Below are 15253 nucleotides of genomic sequence, written 5' to 3' on the forward strand. Positions count from 1 at the left end.
CAAGCAGGACCAGACAAGGTGTTTTATTACCTGAAATAAAGGACAAGAGGGTGTCTCATCCCCCAGTTGATATACAGAAGCCAACTGGGCTGGCTGTTGAATCTTACTTTAATGCTGAGGCCAGGGCAGTGTCCTCCATCATTCCCAGGGGAAGAAAGCTAGCTTAACCCATGTATGTCCTTCAGCACCTCACTGCCGCTGCCCTGTGCTCAGCACTGGCTGGCTGAGACAGCCACCTTGCTCTTTCTAATGGTAGGGCTTGCCTTGCCACTAAAGCAGGAGATAGATCACCAGCCTAAGCTACCAAAATTTGAACCTAACAGCGTTACTGACTAGGCCACAATAGTAAGGACAAGAAATGTACCATCTTGGGTAAATCAGATTGAAATAATTGCTTGTAGTTTCTGGAGTACAAGGGCATTATTCATACAGGAACTATTTACAGGATGTGTAGAGAAGAGAGAGAGAAAAGGCAGATATCTGGTATCAACATGTTGGGAAAGAGAACCAAAAAATAGCTCACGTTTAGTGGTGGAGTTAAACTGGACAAAGAGGCTACAAGTAAGAGCTGGCTAGATTATTAGACAAACCGTCTCCTTATGTGGTTTAAAGTAACACATGCACTTATTAGAAGTTCAAGAGAAGATAATGTATTTGCTCTTCTTGAATACACCCCACTCATGAAACAAGTGTTATATCATTCCACTCCCTATAATTGTGGAAGGGGATTTTTTGTAAATACAAACACTTGAAACACATACCCCAGACCAGTATTAATTATGTGACTATGGGTTAGGGCCAGATCTATCAAAAGGCAATGTGAGACTTTTGGCTCAGGTGGCTGATGGGGAGAGGAGCAGTGCAATTGAGTCCCCTACCCTGGGTCACTCACCACTGGCTGGCTGCCAGTGGCACCGTTTTCCTGTCTGGACCCACATGTTGCCTCCTGATGTCAGGAGGCAGTGGGCAGATGTGCTTGATAGGGTACTTCCCCAATCATCCTAATGGACCAGTCTCAAGTACAGACAAGCTTGACATCAACCCACCCTGTGCTATATATCATAGAGTTCCTTACAATGGACTGAGCTGTGCAGTCTGAGTAAGCCTATTGACCATACAGGTCAATGAAGCCTACTTCCTTGGAAGACTGCAGAGGAATGTAGATTTCAATTTTTTTTTTCTTTTTGTCTCATCACTGGCAATTAAGAGCACTTTAGGAGAATAGGTGGTAACAGGCGTAGTTAACCTTTTCCATCTCATACAATTAACCTTAAATTTGGCCTTCCAGGTAATTTCCTGTTCAGTCAGTCCACAAGGTTTGAACCAAGGTGTGTGTTTGTTTGCCTAAGCCCACCCAATCACCCTACCCCACCAGCAAAATGTAGACTGAGCTGTTAGACATGAAGGCAACTTCTTAAAATATGGCAACAGCTTGTTCTTCTTATTTACAATCCTAATCACATCATTGATTTTGGTAATCTTTCCTGCACTAAGAGCAGTTATTAATCCTCTTGAAACAGGACCAGGGTGTTTGTTTGTTTGTTTTGTAAGCCTAGATAATTAAAATTAAGCTGAGTAATGACACCCTAGAGATTTCTCTTAGAACTGCTAGGAAGACCACATCTAATGTTAATGGAGAAACTACAGCTAGAATAGGGACGCAGGTGGCGCTGTGGGTTAAAGCCTCAGCGCCTAGGGCTTGCCGATCGAAAGGTCGGCGGTTCGAATCCCTGCGGCGGGGTGCGCTCCCGCTGCTCGGTCCCAGCGCCTGCCAACCTAGCAGTTCGAAAGCACCTCCGGGTGCAAGTAGATAAATAGGGACCGCTTACCAGCGGGAAGGTAAACGGCGTTTCCGTGTGTGGCTCTGGCTCTGGCCAGAGCAGCGATGTCACGCTGGCCACGTGACCCGGAAGTGTCTCCAGACAGCGCTGGCCCCTGGCCTCTTAAGTGAGATGGGCGCACAACCCCAGAGTCTGTCAAGACTGGCCCGTACGGGCAGGGGTACCTTTACCTTTACCTTTTTACAGCTAGAGTAGAATTTTCCATTGTAACTGAGAGCATGTATGCTTCAAAGAGTATTCAGTAAGACTGTAGTTTGAAATCCTTACTTTATGTAGCATGCTATACTGTCAGGTCAGACTAAAAAGAGAAACCTAAGAAACATTTACTTATTCATTCAAATGAATCAGAACCTGTCTTGAACCTAAAGGAGTAATCATGTGCAATATTTCTGTAGATTGTAAGGACTGAAAACAAACAACCCCTGATTTGTTGCATGAGTCTGAAATTGAATTGCCATGTTTTTGTGCATCATGGTCACTTGGGGAATTCAAGTAATTTCCTCCTCTGGTCAATATTATTGTGTAACTAAAGAGAGAGTTCTAGGGGAAAAGTATTTGCCAGAGCTTTCAAAGTCCAAATTCAAGGATGATTATTAGCTTGCTTATGATCCTTCAAGCAGAGAAAGTCTCTGCATTTAGCGATCTTTTGACAGCCAAATAGTTTCAGTATTATCATTTCTTGCAATCCAATTTTCACAGAGATTCCGGTCATGTCTGCTTTGCAAGTAAAGTCGAAGTTCATACAAAGAGAAGATCACTGACAGGCTGTTACCCCTAATGCAGTTCCTTGGTTATGCTTAACCAAGAGAATCATTGTAACAGTATTAGAAACACATTGGAGATTCTAGTAAAATCATTATCATCATCTATGCAAGAGTAAAGTCAGATTGTCCCTGCCTTTATCTGATAGGCATAAATACAGCAGGTAAATGGTTTCCAGACATGATAGTTATATATTAGAGGCATGCGTACCAGTTCCTGAGAAAGAACAGGAGAGGGCTTGTCTGTTGGCTTCGCACAACCATGTGGCTAGCCCCTGCAGAAAACAGGATGCTGAACTAAATAGGCCTTTAATCTGATCTAGTAGAGATAATCTTCCATCCTTATGTGAAATGTTCTCCATCACACCATCTCCATTACCTGCTTGAATTTATGCTTCTTCCAAAGGCCTGCCAGAAGAAAGGAGAGCTACAAATTAATACAAATTAAGCATGTCTAGGCAACTAATAAACCATTTGAGTACGATTTACTTGCGACCCTTGCCTTTTCTCCACACAAAAGATCTTCATTGGAATAGCTATCTTACAACAAAAGATACACAGATGTAAAATACTGTCTTCCATCCCATTTAAACAAAATCTATTTCAAAATATTTGGGTTAACCTTAAATCTTTTCGTCTCTCGTGGGCATTGAGGTTTATATCTGTCAAGGAACTGCCATCAGGGCCAGAGGGAGAGAGCGGGCTCCAGAGGGATTCCAGAGAGCGTCCCGGGATGGGGAGAGGCAGCCCATCTTCTGGGGAAGGGAATCAGCGTAGCACCAGTGGAGAAGGGGGGCAGATGGGGGAATCGGTGAGGCAGTCCCATGACTCCTTGCCGGGGACCAGCGGGGAGAGTAAGGGTCCTCCACTGCCCACATCCTCCTTGTGCAGAAGGCTTCCGCGCAGGGAGAGTAGGCGGAGACTAGGCGTCAAAGAGCTTCTTTGCTGGAAGAAGTTCAAGAAACATCCACTGACGGATTATGCCAGCAATTGAGACAGCCACGGGCGAGTGGCTGTCCAGACAGAAAAGGTTCACTCAGGCAACCCAGCCAGGTGTGGCGCCGGTTTACGCACGAGCAACCCCTAGAACCATTACAGCAATCCATCAGTCACTGACGTTGCTTGTGCGCAGCCCCGGAGAGGCAGCATGATGAGCCAAACAGGGACAGCCAGAGAGACGGAGCAACAAGCCGTGGTGCGAGGTCTGGTCGAGAGGAACCGAGACCTGGAGGTGCATGTAGCTACCCTGATGGCGTGACTGGAGGAGAGATGGGCTCAGGATGCACAGGTCAGAACCACCCCCATCGCAAGGAAGGTACCGGGGCTGGTACACAAGTTTGGGGGAAAGCCCCAAGACTACAATGCTTTCCGAACGGAAGTTCAGTACGCTTTGGAATTGCAGAAAAATGACTTTGCTGATGATGGGGAGAGAGTGGCTTACATTGTGGGACATCTGCAGGATGGCTTGCTTCTCATTCCTGGCAGTCAAATATTCCAAAATATTTATTATATTCCTCACATTGTCTTTCATTTGTCTGCCAGGAAGGAAACCTGCCTGATCTTCGTGGATAAGTTCCTGCAGTGCCTTTTTTAATCTTTTTGCTAAGATACCCGTAAAGATCTTATAATCTGTGTTCAACAAAGATATCGGTCTATAATTCTTTACTTGTGTAGGATCACAATGAGTGTAATAAAGGCTTCTTTCCACGTTTCTGGTATTTCGTGTTGTTTCATAATGTTATTCATGACTTGTTTAAGTGGTACCGTCAAGGAATCCCTCATTTCTTTGTAATAAGTCGCTGTAAAGCCATCTGGTCCTGGGGTTGAGGTGAGTTTCTTGACGGCAAGGCACCCAGAGACCAACTGACAAGCAGAAAGAGCGAACGGTATACTCCAGCAATACCTACGCTGCTACGTCAGCGAGAGACAGAACGACTGGGTAGAGAAATTAGCTTTGGCTGAATTTGCGTACAATAATGCTGAACATGTGTCCATGGGAATGAGCCATTTCATGGCCAATTATGGGTGTCACCCCAGGGCCTTCCCGGGGAGGGGGGAGGAAGGATGGAGTGTACCTGCAGCTGAGCAATTTGTGGAGGAAATGGAGGCCTTGCACCAGCAACTCAGGATGAACTTGTAGCAGGCCAAGGAAGTTTACAAGAGGCAGGCGGACAGGCACCGTCGGGAGGGGGAGGCCATACAGGTGGGAGACCGGGTGTGGTTGTGAACCCAAGAGTTACCCTTAAAGGGAGGGTGCAAGAAGTTGCAGCTGAGGCGGCTGGGGCCTTTTGAGGTAATACAGCAGGTGAACCCAGTGGCATTCAAACTCAAGTTGCCTGACAGCATGAAGATACATCCGGTGTTCCATAGGTCCCTACTTTCACCGTACAGGAAGGGGCGGGAATTTCCGGGGTGGGAGGAGTCACCACCCACCCGCGGGTAGAGGAGGGAACACTGTAACCAAGCCACAGAAATACTCGATTCAAGGTGGCGAGGTCGCCAGGTGGAGTACTTGGTAGCTTGGGAGGGAGAACCCAGGTCGGAAAACACGTGGGTCCCCGCTGAATCAATCAATGACGGGTATCTGGTGGAAGAATTCCACAGTTTGTTCCCAGATAAGCCAAAACCACTAGCTAGATTCTGGGAGGAAGAATTTGGACCCACAGACGACGAAGGGGACTTTGTGGGTTTTCCTGCCTCCGAAGAGGAGGGAGGGAGAAGAATCAGACTGGGAGGTTCAACCTGTGGGAAGAGATCTGAGCGGATGGGAGGCTGGTTTTGAATCCTCAGAGGATGATGACAGCTCCTTCAGGGGATTCCCCACATCGTCGGCCGAGGAGAGAGAGGAGGTTGAACCGGAAAATCGTGCCGGGCTGGAGGGGGTCCTGGGGAGGAAGTGGATGTCAGGGAACTGCCATCAGGGCCGGAGGGAGAGAGTGGGCTCCAGAGGGATTCCAGAGAGTGTCCCAGGATGGGGAGAGGCAGCCCATCTTCTGGGGAAGGGAATCAGCGTAGCACCAGTGGAGAAGAGGGGCAGATGGGGGAATCAGCGAGGCGGTCCCATGACTCCTTGCCGGGGACCAGCGGGGAGAGTAAGGGTCCTCCACTGCCCACATCCTCCTTGCGCAGAAGGCTTCCGCGCAGGGAGAGTAGGCGGAGACTAGGCGTCAAAGAGCTTCTTTGCTGGAAGAAGTTCAAGAAACACCCACTGACGGATTCTGCCAGCAATTGAGACAGCCACGGGCGAGTGGCTGTCCAGACAGAAAAGGTTCACTCAGGCAACCCAGCCAGGTGTGGCGCCGGTTTACGCACGAGCAACCCCTAGAACCATTACAATATCCTTTCACTAATACTAGTCACAATTACAAATTACTATTGTCTTGTCTCGACTCAGAATCAATGATTTAATACAAATTAGATTTTCCCATGAAAGGGATGTGAGAAGTTGATTAAGAGACTGTTCTCTAGCTGCCACAGTGCCACTATTCTTCAGCAAGTTATAACTGCTTTCTCACCATGAAGTGATTTCTGTCCAGTTTGTGTGACATCTCGTTTGCACAGGCTGCTGGGCTTATTTTGATTCAGTCACAAAAATGGGTTCCATGTGGGTATCCTCCAGAATAAGATTGCCAAAGGGTCATGTTGTAGTTAGAAAATAGTGGTGTGAATTACTTCGTGTTCACACTTAAATCTGTTTGATGCATCCATTCCAGGCACCATAAAGGCAGAGTAATTGCTGACTCCTGAAAAAAGAAAATGGTAAGGTATGAAAAAGTTCTCTAAGCATCATGTATTCAAAGGACTTTTTTCATACAGGGATATATAAATTACTCAAGAATGCTTTCTTCCATGGATTAACCCATTTGTTGAAGTGGGAAAATGCAGTGGTAGATCAATCAATTGCTTTCATTTTTAATACCCCTGAAAGTAAAGTCCAAGGTCAAGAGAGATTGTGACATTTTCCACCTGTTGTTCTTCAGATCATTGATAATAATCAGAAAATGATGGATATTTAAGTCTTGCGGACATTGATGATTCCCAGAAAATAAAGGGGAGAGGAAATTCTATTGGCTGGCACACATGTTCCATTACAAAAACAAAGGGTAGTTGAATAACACCGTGTGCTGAAATCATCTTTTCGTGATGCCAAAGTCTTAGATAATTGCAAAGAAAACATTTTTCTGGAGGCAAAGGAGATAAATGATGATCAAGAAGAGCAAGGCACTTTACAAGGGAGGGAGGAATCTGTTGCTAATTTTCCATTTCAATCTGAAAGGTGGATTTACCAGCCTGGAACCATTTATTTGCATTTCTAAGTGGCAGCATGGAGCAAAATGTGGTTTTGCAAAAGATTAGTCTTCATTTGTCGAAGTAATTGCTGCCTAAAACGATGACATATGGAAGAGCTGACAGGAACTGTGGCGGTGGGGTCGATTTTCGTCACTTGCCTCAGAAATGAAGAAATAAATAAAATAAAATAGAAAACCTCATTTGGTGTTGGCATTGAGAGAGAGAGAGAGAGAGAGAGAGAGAGAGAGAGAGAGAGAGAAGGCATATGTGCTGTAAAACTAGGCCTGGACTTCTTATTAATCAATAGCCCCTATTGAAGAGAGCCATGTACAGCCTCGCAGCTGCAACAGTATTATTAGAAAATGATATAGTGAGCATTAGGATGTATAATTCATATTGCCTTCATTTGCTCAGACCATCGTGAAAATCCATAAATCATTTTCTTGTTCATGTATTGCCTAAGTGCAATTTGTCATTTTGCATTAGGGGGCTGCTTCAGATCATCAGTGCTTCTAATTCACTATTTAAAGCTTAACAAAATGCTGCCCAGCCCTGTCTGACAACTGAGACTATATGAGAATGAAGTGCCCAACCATGGAGCTTGGACAAATAAAGATAAGAGATGTGCAGAATGCCCTTTGCAGTTCCAGAGTCTTCGTGGACCCCGAAGCCTTGTTTATGCATATTACGTATAATCTACTGAGATCTTACCCTCCTGTGGAACTACATGGAAATGACAGGGAATTGCACAAGACCATAGTTTGGGTGTTTAGGCGTAATGTGCACAAGATTGTGCAACTTCATACGAAATGCTTATATACGAGAACTTTGTGTGTGTGTTTTAAACCTATAAGCTTTCCAACCTATCCCCATCATAAATAAAATTTGAATTAAGGTATATTCAGATCTTTCCTATGGAGAATTAGAAAAATAATAATACAGTGGTACCTTGGGTTAAGTACTTAATTCGTTCCGGAGATCCGTTCTTAACCTGAAACTACTTTAGCTAATGGGGCCTCCTGCTGCTGCCGCGCCACCGGAGTACGATTTCTGTTCTCATCCTGAAGCAAAGTTCTTAACCTGAGGTACTATTTCTGGGTTAGCAGAGTCTGTAACCTGAAGCGTATGTAACCTGAGGTACCACTGTAATGATGAAGATGCAGATACGGTGACAACAATCTGGAGGACATAATTCACTATAACCATCTAGAAAAGTACAGTGAAAGATAAAGTGACTCAATTATCTCTGCCTACAACACCCAGCTTTTTTTTATAAAATAAAAATAAAATCCTCCATCCCACAAATTACCCTCCATTCACTTCAGGATGGCATCTAAGTACTAATGGGCAAACATGCTCTCTGGGGACACAATGCCACTGCATTCTTTCATAAGGGTTAAGGGACCCTTTATCGACCTGAAGGTCATCTTCTCACTAACCTTCTGGTAGCCATGAGCCTGTGGTAGGTGGCATGAGAGGCAAAAATAGATGGAGAGAAAAAAAAACCTGTATTTTTTTTTAACCTTTCTACACACACACACCTCTCTATCCAAGGAAACAAGCAAAAGCACATTCGGATTTCAAGGGCAGTTTCCAGCCAGGCGAGGGAGTCTGCGATGCAGGGCTAGTAAGGGGCCTGGTGCAAGTGAGTGTGGCTGATTAGGGCAGGCATAGGCAAACTTGGCCCTCCAGATGTCTTGGGACTACAACTCCCATCATCTCTAGCTAACATGACCACTGGTCAGGGATGATGGGAATTGTAGTCTCAAAACATCTGGAGGGCCATGTTTGCTGATGCCTGGAGAAGGGGATGTCATGTGGGGAGTATCCTTTAAGCCAGACAGAGAGGCTGGGGCCAGGGGCTGAGGTTACTCACCCCTGCATTAATATGGTTTGTCCTTCCTGCCCACATGCCTCTCCCATATCAGCCGCTGTAACTCTTCAGTGGTTCGAATTCATCCCTGAAGGCACACACTTCCATTGTCTCCCATGACAGACAGATGCCAACAACTACAAGATCTATAGCAGGCATAGGCAAACTCAGCCCTCCAGATGTTTTGAGACTGCAATTCCCATCATCCCTGACCACTGGTCCTGATAGCTAAGGATAATGGGAGTTGTAGTCCCAAAGCATCTGGAGGGCCGAGTTTGCCTATGCCTGATCTATAGCATACCTGTGAAGGGATTGTGATAACTATACTAATTAATTTATCTACTGCTTAGTGCCCAGATGGCTTCTAAGTTGCTTACAAAACATAAAAAACCAATTGCACTACATCTATAATCATGGGAGGGGTTGGAAGCCTTATAAGAAGCTGCCAAAAGAGATGGACTATGAGCAACATCACTGGAGGGATGCTTCTAGGACTAAAGTGAAACTGTGATGCTCCCTTGTTATTTTTGCTATTGCATGCTGCATGTGGTTTAAGTAATCTTGTTATATTTATAGTACTGAAATATGTCTTTGTGTGTTACTATATTTGCTGCTGTTTTACTATGTTCTTAAGAAGTTATTATTTTGCTATGTTATGAAATTGTTACTGTTATGTTTTGCTCTGTTATCATGAAATTATTTTGTAGTATTTGTTTAAAATATATCTTGTTTATTTATTGTAGCAAGCCACTTTGAACATGATGCATGTGTGTCTCTCTCTGTGTGTGGAAAAGCGGCATACAAGTAAAATGAATGAATGAATAATACTAACTAGCTGGGAAGCCTGTTCCTTTGTCCTTGGGGAGGGCCTGTAGCTCTGAGATTGCGCACATTGCCTCCGTGCACCCTCAACCTAACAGGGAAGAGGCAATTATAGTGAAGAAGTCTACAGGAGTCTCTTTGCCAGAGATGGGGAACCTCCAGATGTTGCTGGACTCCCAGCTCCCATCAGCACCAGCCATGAGGATGCCCAATGGGTCTAGGGCAGTGGTTCCCAACCTTTTTTTTTGGCCATGCTCTACCCAAAATCCTGATGTGCTGCCCCCCCCCCCATGACATATAGTTCTTATTATTCAAAAAGTGAACTCCTATTCACGTTGAGGAAGCCTAAAAGGCCACTGACTGTTAATAACTCATTCTCAAATTGCCCCCGTTATAAATCAAATTGCCCCCTTGTAGGGCATGTGCCCCACATTGGGAACCATGGGTCTAGTGCAATGGGAGATGCAGTCTCTGGCTCAATGCTGTTGTGTGGTACTCCATTCTGGTCAATGGGCAGTATACTTTCCAGGCTTTTTCTTATCTTTTACTCTAAGATTTCTTATTTTCTTCACCCACATGAATTTCCCCGAAGAGATACTTGTGTGTTTTCCTTGCCCCTTGTTTATTGGTTAATTATCCTAGTTGGACTATCTCCCCCAGCCCCTTTCTTCCTTTTTCTTGCTTTAGAAAATGCCTGTTTTTATTATCCCATCTGGATTTCCTATTTTTCCTCAATTGCTCGGAAAAACGCCTCTCGCCAAGCCCCGAGCCATGCCACAATAATAAGAGGATTTAGGAACAGATTGCTTTCAAGTCATGTTAAATCACCGCAAGCAGCCATTTATCCAGATGTTAACAAACTGCCCCCCTCCTTCTCCCAAAGGCTGCAGAAGATAGAAAGTCCGTTCTCCAGTCCACCTCACTCTGAAAAGGAACATTTGGGGCAGTATTAAAACACCCACACACAGACACCCCCCCCACACACACACACAGAGAGAGAGAGAGAGAGAGAGAGAGAGAGAGAGAGACGATCAATCAAGGTAAAACAATAATAATACTCAAATCAGTCACCTAAGACCCAAAAGTAATCCGGACATGTGTGACGCAGTAACTCTGTTACCCTGGTCTGAAGGAGGCGAGTGAAGCTTAGCAGCACCTCAAGCCTCAGCTGTGATCGGGACGGTAGACTGCCCCTGTTTTTGGAGGGTCGTGCTGCCTCGAGGACGATGCTGGTGAGCCGCCGGGGCGTGGGGTTTACAGTTGTGCTGTGGCCACAACTGCCTTCCAATGGCACCGCGCTGTTTATAATACAGTGGTACCTCGGCTTAAGTACTTAATTCGTTCCGGAGGTCCGTACTTAACCTGAAACTGTTCTTAACCTGAAGCACCACTTTAGCTAATGGGGTCTCCTGCTGCCGCAGCACCGCCGGAGCACAATTTCTGTTCTCATCCTGAAGCAAAGTTCTTAACCTGAAGCACTATTTCTGGGTTAGCGGAGTCTGTAACCTGAAGCGTCCGTAACCTGAAGCATATGTAACCCGAGGTACCACTGTATACACCACGACGCTTTATACCGTCGTTATCCCACCCGAGCAGCTGTCTGATGTAACTCCCCTTTCGTCGTAAATCGGCGGGCGCTGCCCGCGAAAGGAAGAAAGGGGACGGGGGGAAGAGTCACGTCCAGGAGAGAGGGAGGGGGCCGGGGGAAGGTGAAGACGCTCAGACAGGGAGATCGAGCCAAGGCAAAGCGATGGTTTTTATAGCCCAAGGGGACTAAATCGCATGCAGTGCTGCCTCCTCCGCGGAGGAGCTCGCTTCTCAGCTGAAGAGGCGAGGCTACAAATGCAAATGGGCTCTTTCGAAGAGAGGAGGGTTGTTTGAGCCGGAGGTCTAGGCAGGGGAGCTGCTCACACAAACGGGCGGAGGAGCCGCGCTGCTGCTGCTGCTACTCACAACTCTTTCGACGAAACGTCACGTCTGCAGCAGTGGCTCACTCTGACCGCTAGGAGGAGCCTGCTGCTTACATTTGCCAAGCGCGCGCGCCACTTCCCCCTGCGGAGCTGGAGGAAACTTAAAACGTCGTGGCGGTAGATATCGTGGATTATTTACCACCAGACCCGTCCAATCCATCTCTCGGCGGCGCATCCTGCTTTCCTCTCCTTTTAAGCGTCGGAGTCCACGACACTGAGCTTTCGAGCACGCTTGTGCGCGCGCGCGCGTGTATACACTGACACACAGGCTGGGGCGGCTCGGGTGTTCTCTTCGGGGCAAGCAAGGTGCCACAATAAGACAGCGTTTTAAAACCAGGACGGAGGAAACCGGATAAGCATTCGCCACCCAACGCACACGCGCGTCCCTTGCCAGTCCGGAGAGAGGGTGTTGAAATCGACGGCGATTTCTTTCCCGTTAAGTACATAACGGAGGCTGAGGGTTCAGCAGGGTCTCTGATCCGGTGGGGAGGTTCAAATAGGCACCCTGCAGGCTCCCTTCCCACCCCACCAGCCTCTCCGGCTAAGCCACAGGTCCCTTTTCAGCCGGCTCCCCGGTCCCTCCTCCCCTGCTGCCAGCGTGTGACGCTGCCGCGGTTTTCCTTTTGGCTCTGTCTGGCCGCCCGTAAATTTACTGCAGCTGTGAAAGGACTAGCCATTTTGTCTGTCGCTCCCCTCCCCCCCCCCTTTTTTGCTGGCAGAGAGGCAACCCAGGGTTTTAACTGCTCAGAGACAGGAGGACCCATTCACGTGAAAAGAAGCGGAGGAGGAGGAGAGCAGCCCGCAGTGAAGCGAAGGATGCGCGCAGCTAGGCAGGGAAGGATGCTTAGAAATGGGTGGCTGGCGGCGCTAGGCAGACGAGGCGGGGAAAGAAGGAGAGGGAGACGGCGGTGGCGGCGGCAGCCGTCTTCGCGAAAAGAAAGATTCCCCAGGAGGCTGGGGCTATTTGGAGTCGGAGACGGACTATTATACACGGGGAAGTCATGCTTGTACAGATCTAGGGTCATGCATGCCTCTTTTACTACCAGCCCCGTCCCCAATCTAATATTGCCACTGCTCCTCAAATATCCTTTCCTGAATCCTTTCTTGCGCTTTTACACCATCTTGGGCAAATGGACCCTCGGCCCGAATTAATGAGCGGGCTTACAGCCAAGGCATAAAGCGGCTGCAGATCAAAAGGCTATCCTCCTCCAGAGGACACCAGGTATCCAATAATGTGCGCTATGCTTTGCCAAAGGGCTCGCTTGTACATTTTCAAGCAACCAGCCTCAAATTATAATGCATCATAAAGAAAAGCGCCCGCCTCAGCTCCGCGTCTGCGGCTGGGGACCGAGAAGCCGATTCGAATCGACTTCGAGAGAGATGCCGAACGTTAGAATCCGTGTACACACGGATCCATTGCCCCCGCCCCCGCATGTGTATTTAGAAAGCAAGGTAGTCCTGGAAGCACTGTGGGAATGGTCTACGGAGGCTGCCGTTCACAAGCCACTTACTCCGGAGCAATCGCATAGCGATCACCCACTTTTAGCCCGAGAGCACTAGTTTCGGTGGCCATTTCCGATTGACTCTGCATTGATTTTAGAGGAAGACGTGAGGGCAACTTGGAGGAATGACTGGTGGGTACATTTCCCATCCTGTGACGTCAAACCATCCCCTGCAATCCTAAACCCCTTGCTTCAGACAGAGGAGCTTCGCTGAAGCACTACCCAGTGTGTAAGCCTATGCACGCCTACTCGCAAGTAAGCTCGTTGAGTTCAATAGGGCTCCCTCCCAGGTAAGGGAAGCGTAGGATTTCAAGCCTATGTTCACCGGAGAATGAGCCCAAGGGCTCGGTGTGGCTTACTTCCGACTAATAGAAGATCGTACTGTAAAAATGACGTGAGAGCATTTAGTTGCTGAGCTGCATTTTGCACTTTGACAGGCCACTTACTACCGCTGGCACCTCTTCTCTTTGATTCCGCTCCTCAAATGTAATAAATTATGACGCTCTGCGAGTGGGCGGGGTGTTAGACACAACGACCCGGGAACGTCCTTTCCCTACAGCGCGAAGATGCTTTTAGGGAGGCGAGTGGGAGACTCTCGCGGCTCCGTGAAGTTCACAGATTAACGTGCAACAATAAGGCGCAAAAGCAAGGCAGCGTTGCGCCAAGGGAGCACCTACGTTCAGTTGCTATAGTGCAATTCCTCTGCGTAAAGGAGCCTTTAGTTACTGCGCGAAGGCAGGAGAGCCAATCGTAGTAAACAGACTCTGTCCCGCGGGGCGTCGAACGGGGGATTTCACCAGTTCGCTTTTTTTAGCCTGGCTGATCGTAATCTCTTCCACCGTCACTGCCTCCAAAGCACTTTTAAGAAAGCAAAACAGAAATCCCAACTCGGAAAGATGCTCCATTCATCTCGGCAGAACTTCTGAGTATACATGTTTTAGGCTAGAGTCGTCGACAGTGGGAGAAAAAGTTTGGTAGTCCGTCCATTCACAAGTTTCACTCCTCCCACCCCAAGTTTTAGCCAAAGCATGTTGCCGCATAATCTTCTTTCATCAGTAACTAGGATGGCTGTTAACAAGGTAATGAGCCACAGGAGCCAATTCCTAAGGGGCGAGGGGTCTTTGCACCCCCCATAAAATATTCCAGGGTGCCCCCTCAAGTTGATGAGCATTGCCATTCAAATAGGGGGGTGCGCGCGCGCGCGCACTGGGTCATGTGATCGATTATGCAGGGTGGGGCTTACCTGGGGGACCCCCAATATTTTATTCGAGTTGGCACCCCTGCTCCCCACTTCTACAATTCTAGCACGGGACACTGGTTATAACCATTTAAGCACCTACATTTAAACTCGGAAACACAGGATAGCCAACGTGGTGCCCTCCAGGAGTTAAGGACTACAGTTTCCATCAGCCTTGCTCACTGGCAAGGCTGGCTGAGGCTGATGGGAATTGGAGTCCATAACATCCGGAGGGCACCATGTTGGCTACCCTTGTAGTATGATTTTGTAATATGTTTGAATATTGCCTTGCATCGGATGGGCTCTCTAATCCACAATTATTGTTTTTTAAAGCAACAACAAAACCACATCCTATCAGATTCTTGGCTAGACATAGAAACCGAGTCAGACTATTGGTCTAGGATGATATCTACTGTACTAACTGGCGGCTCCTCTCCAGAATTTCAGACAGGAAACTTCCCCAGCCGGACCAGGGTGCGGTGGGGATTGAACCTGCGACCTTCTGCTCTGCCCTGCCACTGAGCCATAGCGAGTACGATGTTCATAGTAGCATAGGTGGCCTGTGGATAAATTCGTTCACCTTATATTGTTATTCAGTGTCATCATCACTCTGCGAACGCTTGTTTTGTGAAATCGATTAGAAGATAAATGCTTGCTGTTAAGGACCCCCCCCCCCCCAAAAAAAAAGCCACAGCAGGCAGTTGGTGGAAACTCCAAGTGGCTCTCCATTGCGTGTCAAAGACGATCCGGCAAAGGAAAATCAAACCGCGGGGAGAAGAAAAATAAGTAAGGGAAATGTATGTCAAGTTTTCCTTGTTGGCGATGCTTTCCAGAGCAGAAAGGTACCGAAATAGGCAAAGGCGAAAGGGAAAGTCGGCAGCAGGTGGAAATTCCATCTCCACGGAGCAGCTTGTTTATTAGCGTCATGGTTTGCATTGATGACGAGAGGTGATCTCC

General features: G+C 47.4%; 1 long non-coding RNA gene across 1 annotated transcript; it reads right to left on the bottom strand.

The window, feature by feature from the left end:
* Positions 1-2028: 2028 nt before the first annotated feature.
* Positions 2029-10921, bottom strand: LOC307223481. The gene is made up of 3 exons (XR_013842106.1): positions 10659-10921; positions 6118-6345; positions 2029-3010 (listed from the first exon to the last, which is right to left on the bottom strand). It is a non-coding gene; the product is annotated as an uncharacterized lncRNA (long non-coding RNA).
* Between the last annotated feature and the right edge of the window lie 4332 nt (positions 10922-15253).

Source organism: Podarcis cretensis (assembly GCF_951804945.1).
Source record: "Podarcis cretensis genome assembly, chromosome: 9".
NCBI lineage: Eukaryota > Metazoa > Chordata > Lepidosauria > Squamata > Lacertidae > Podarcis > Podarcis cretensis.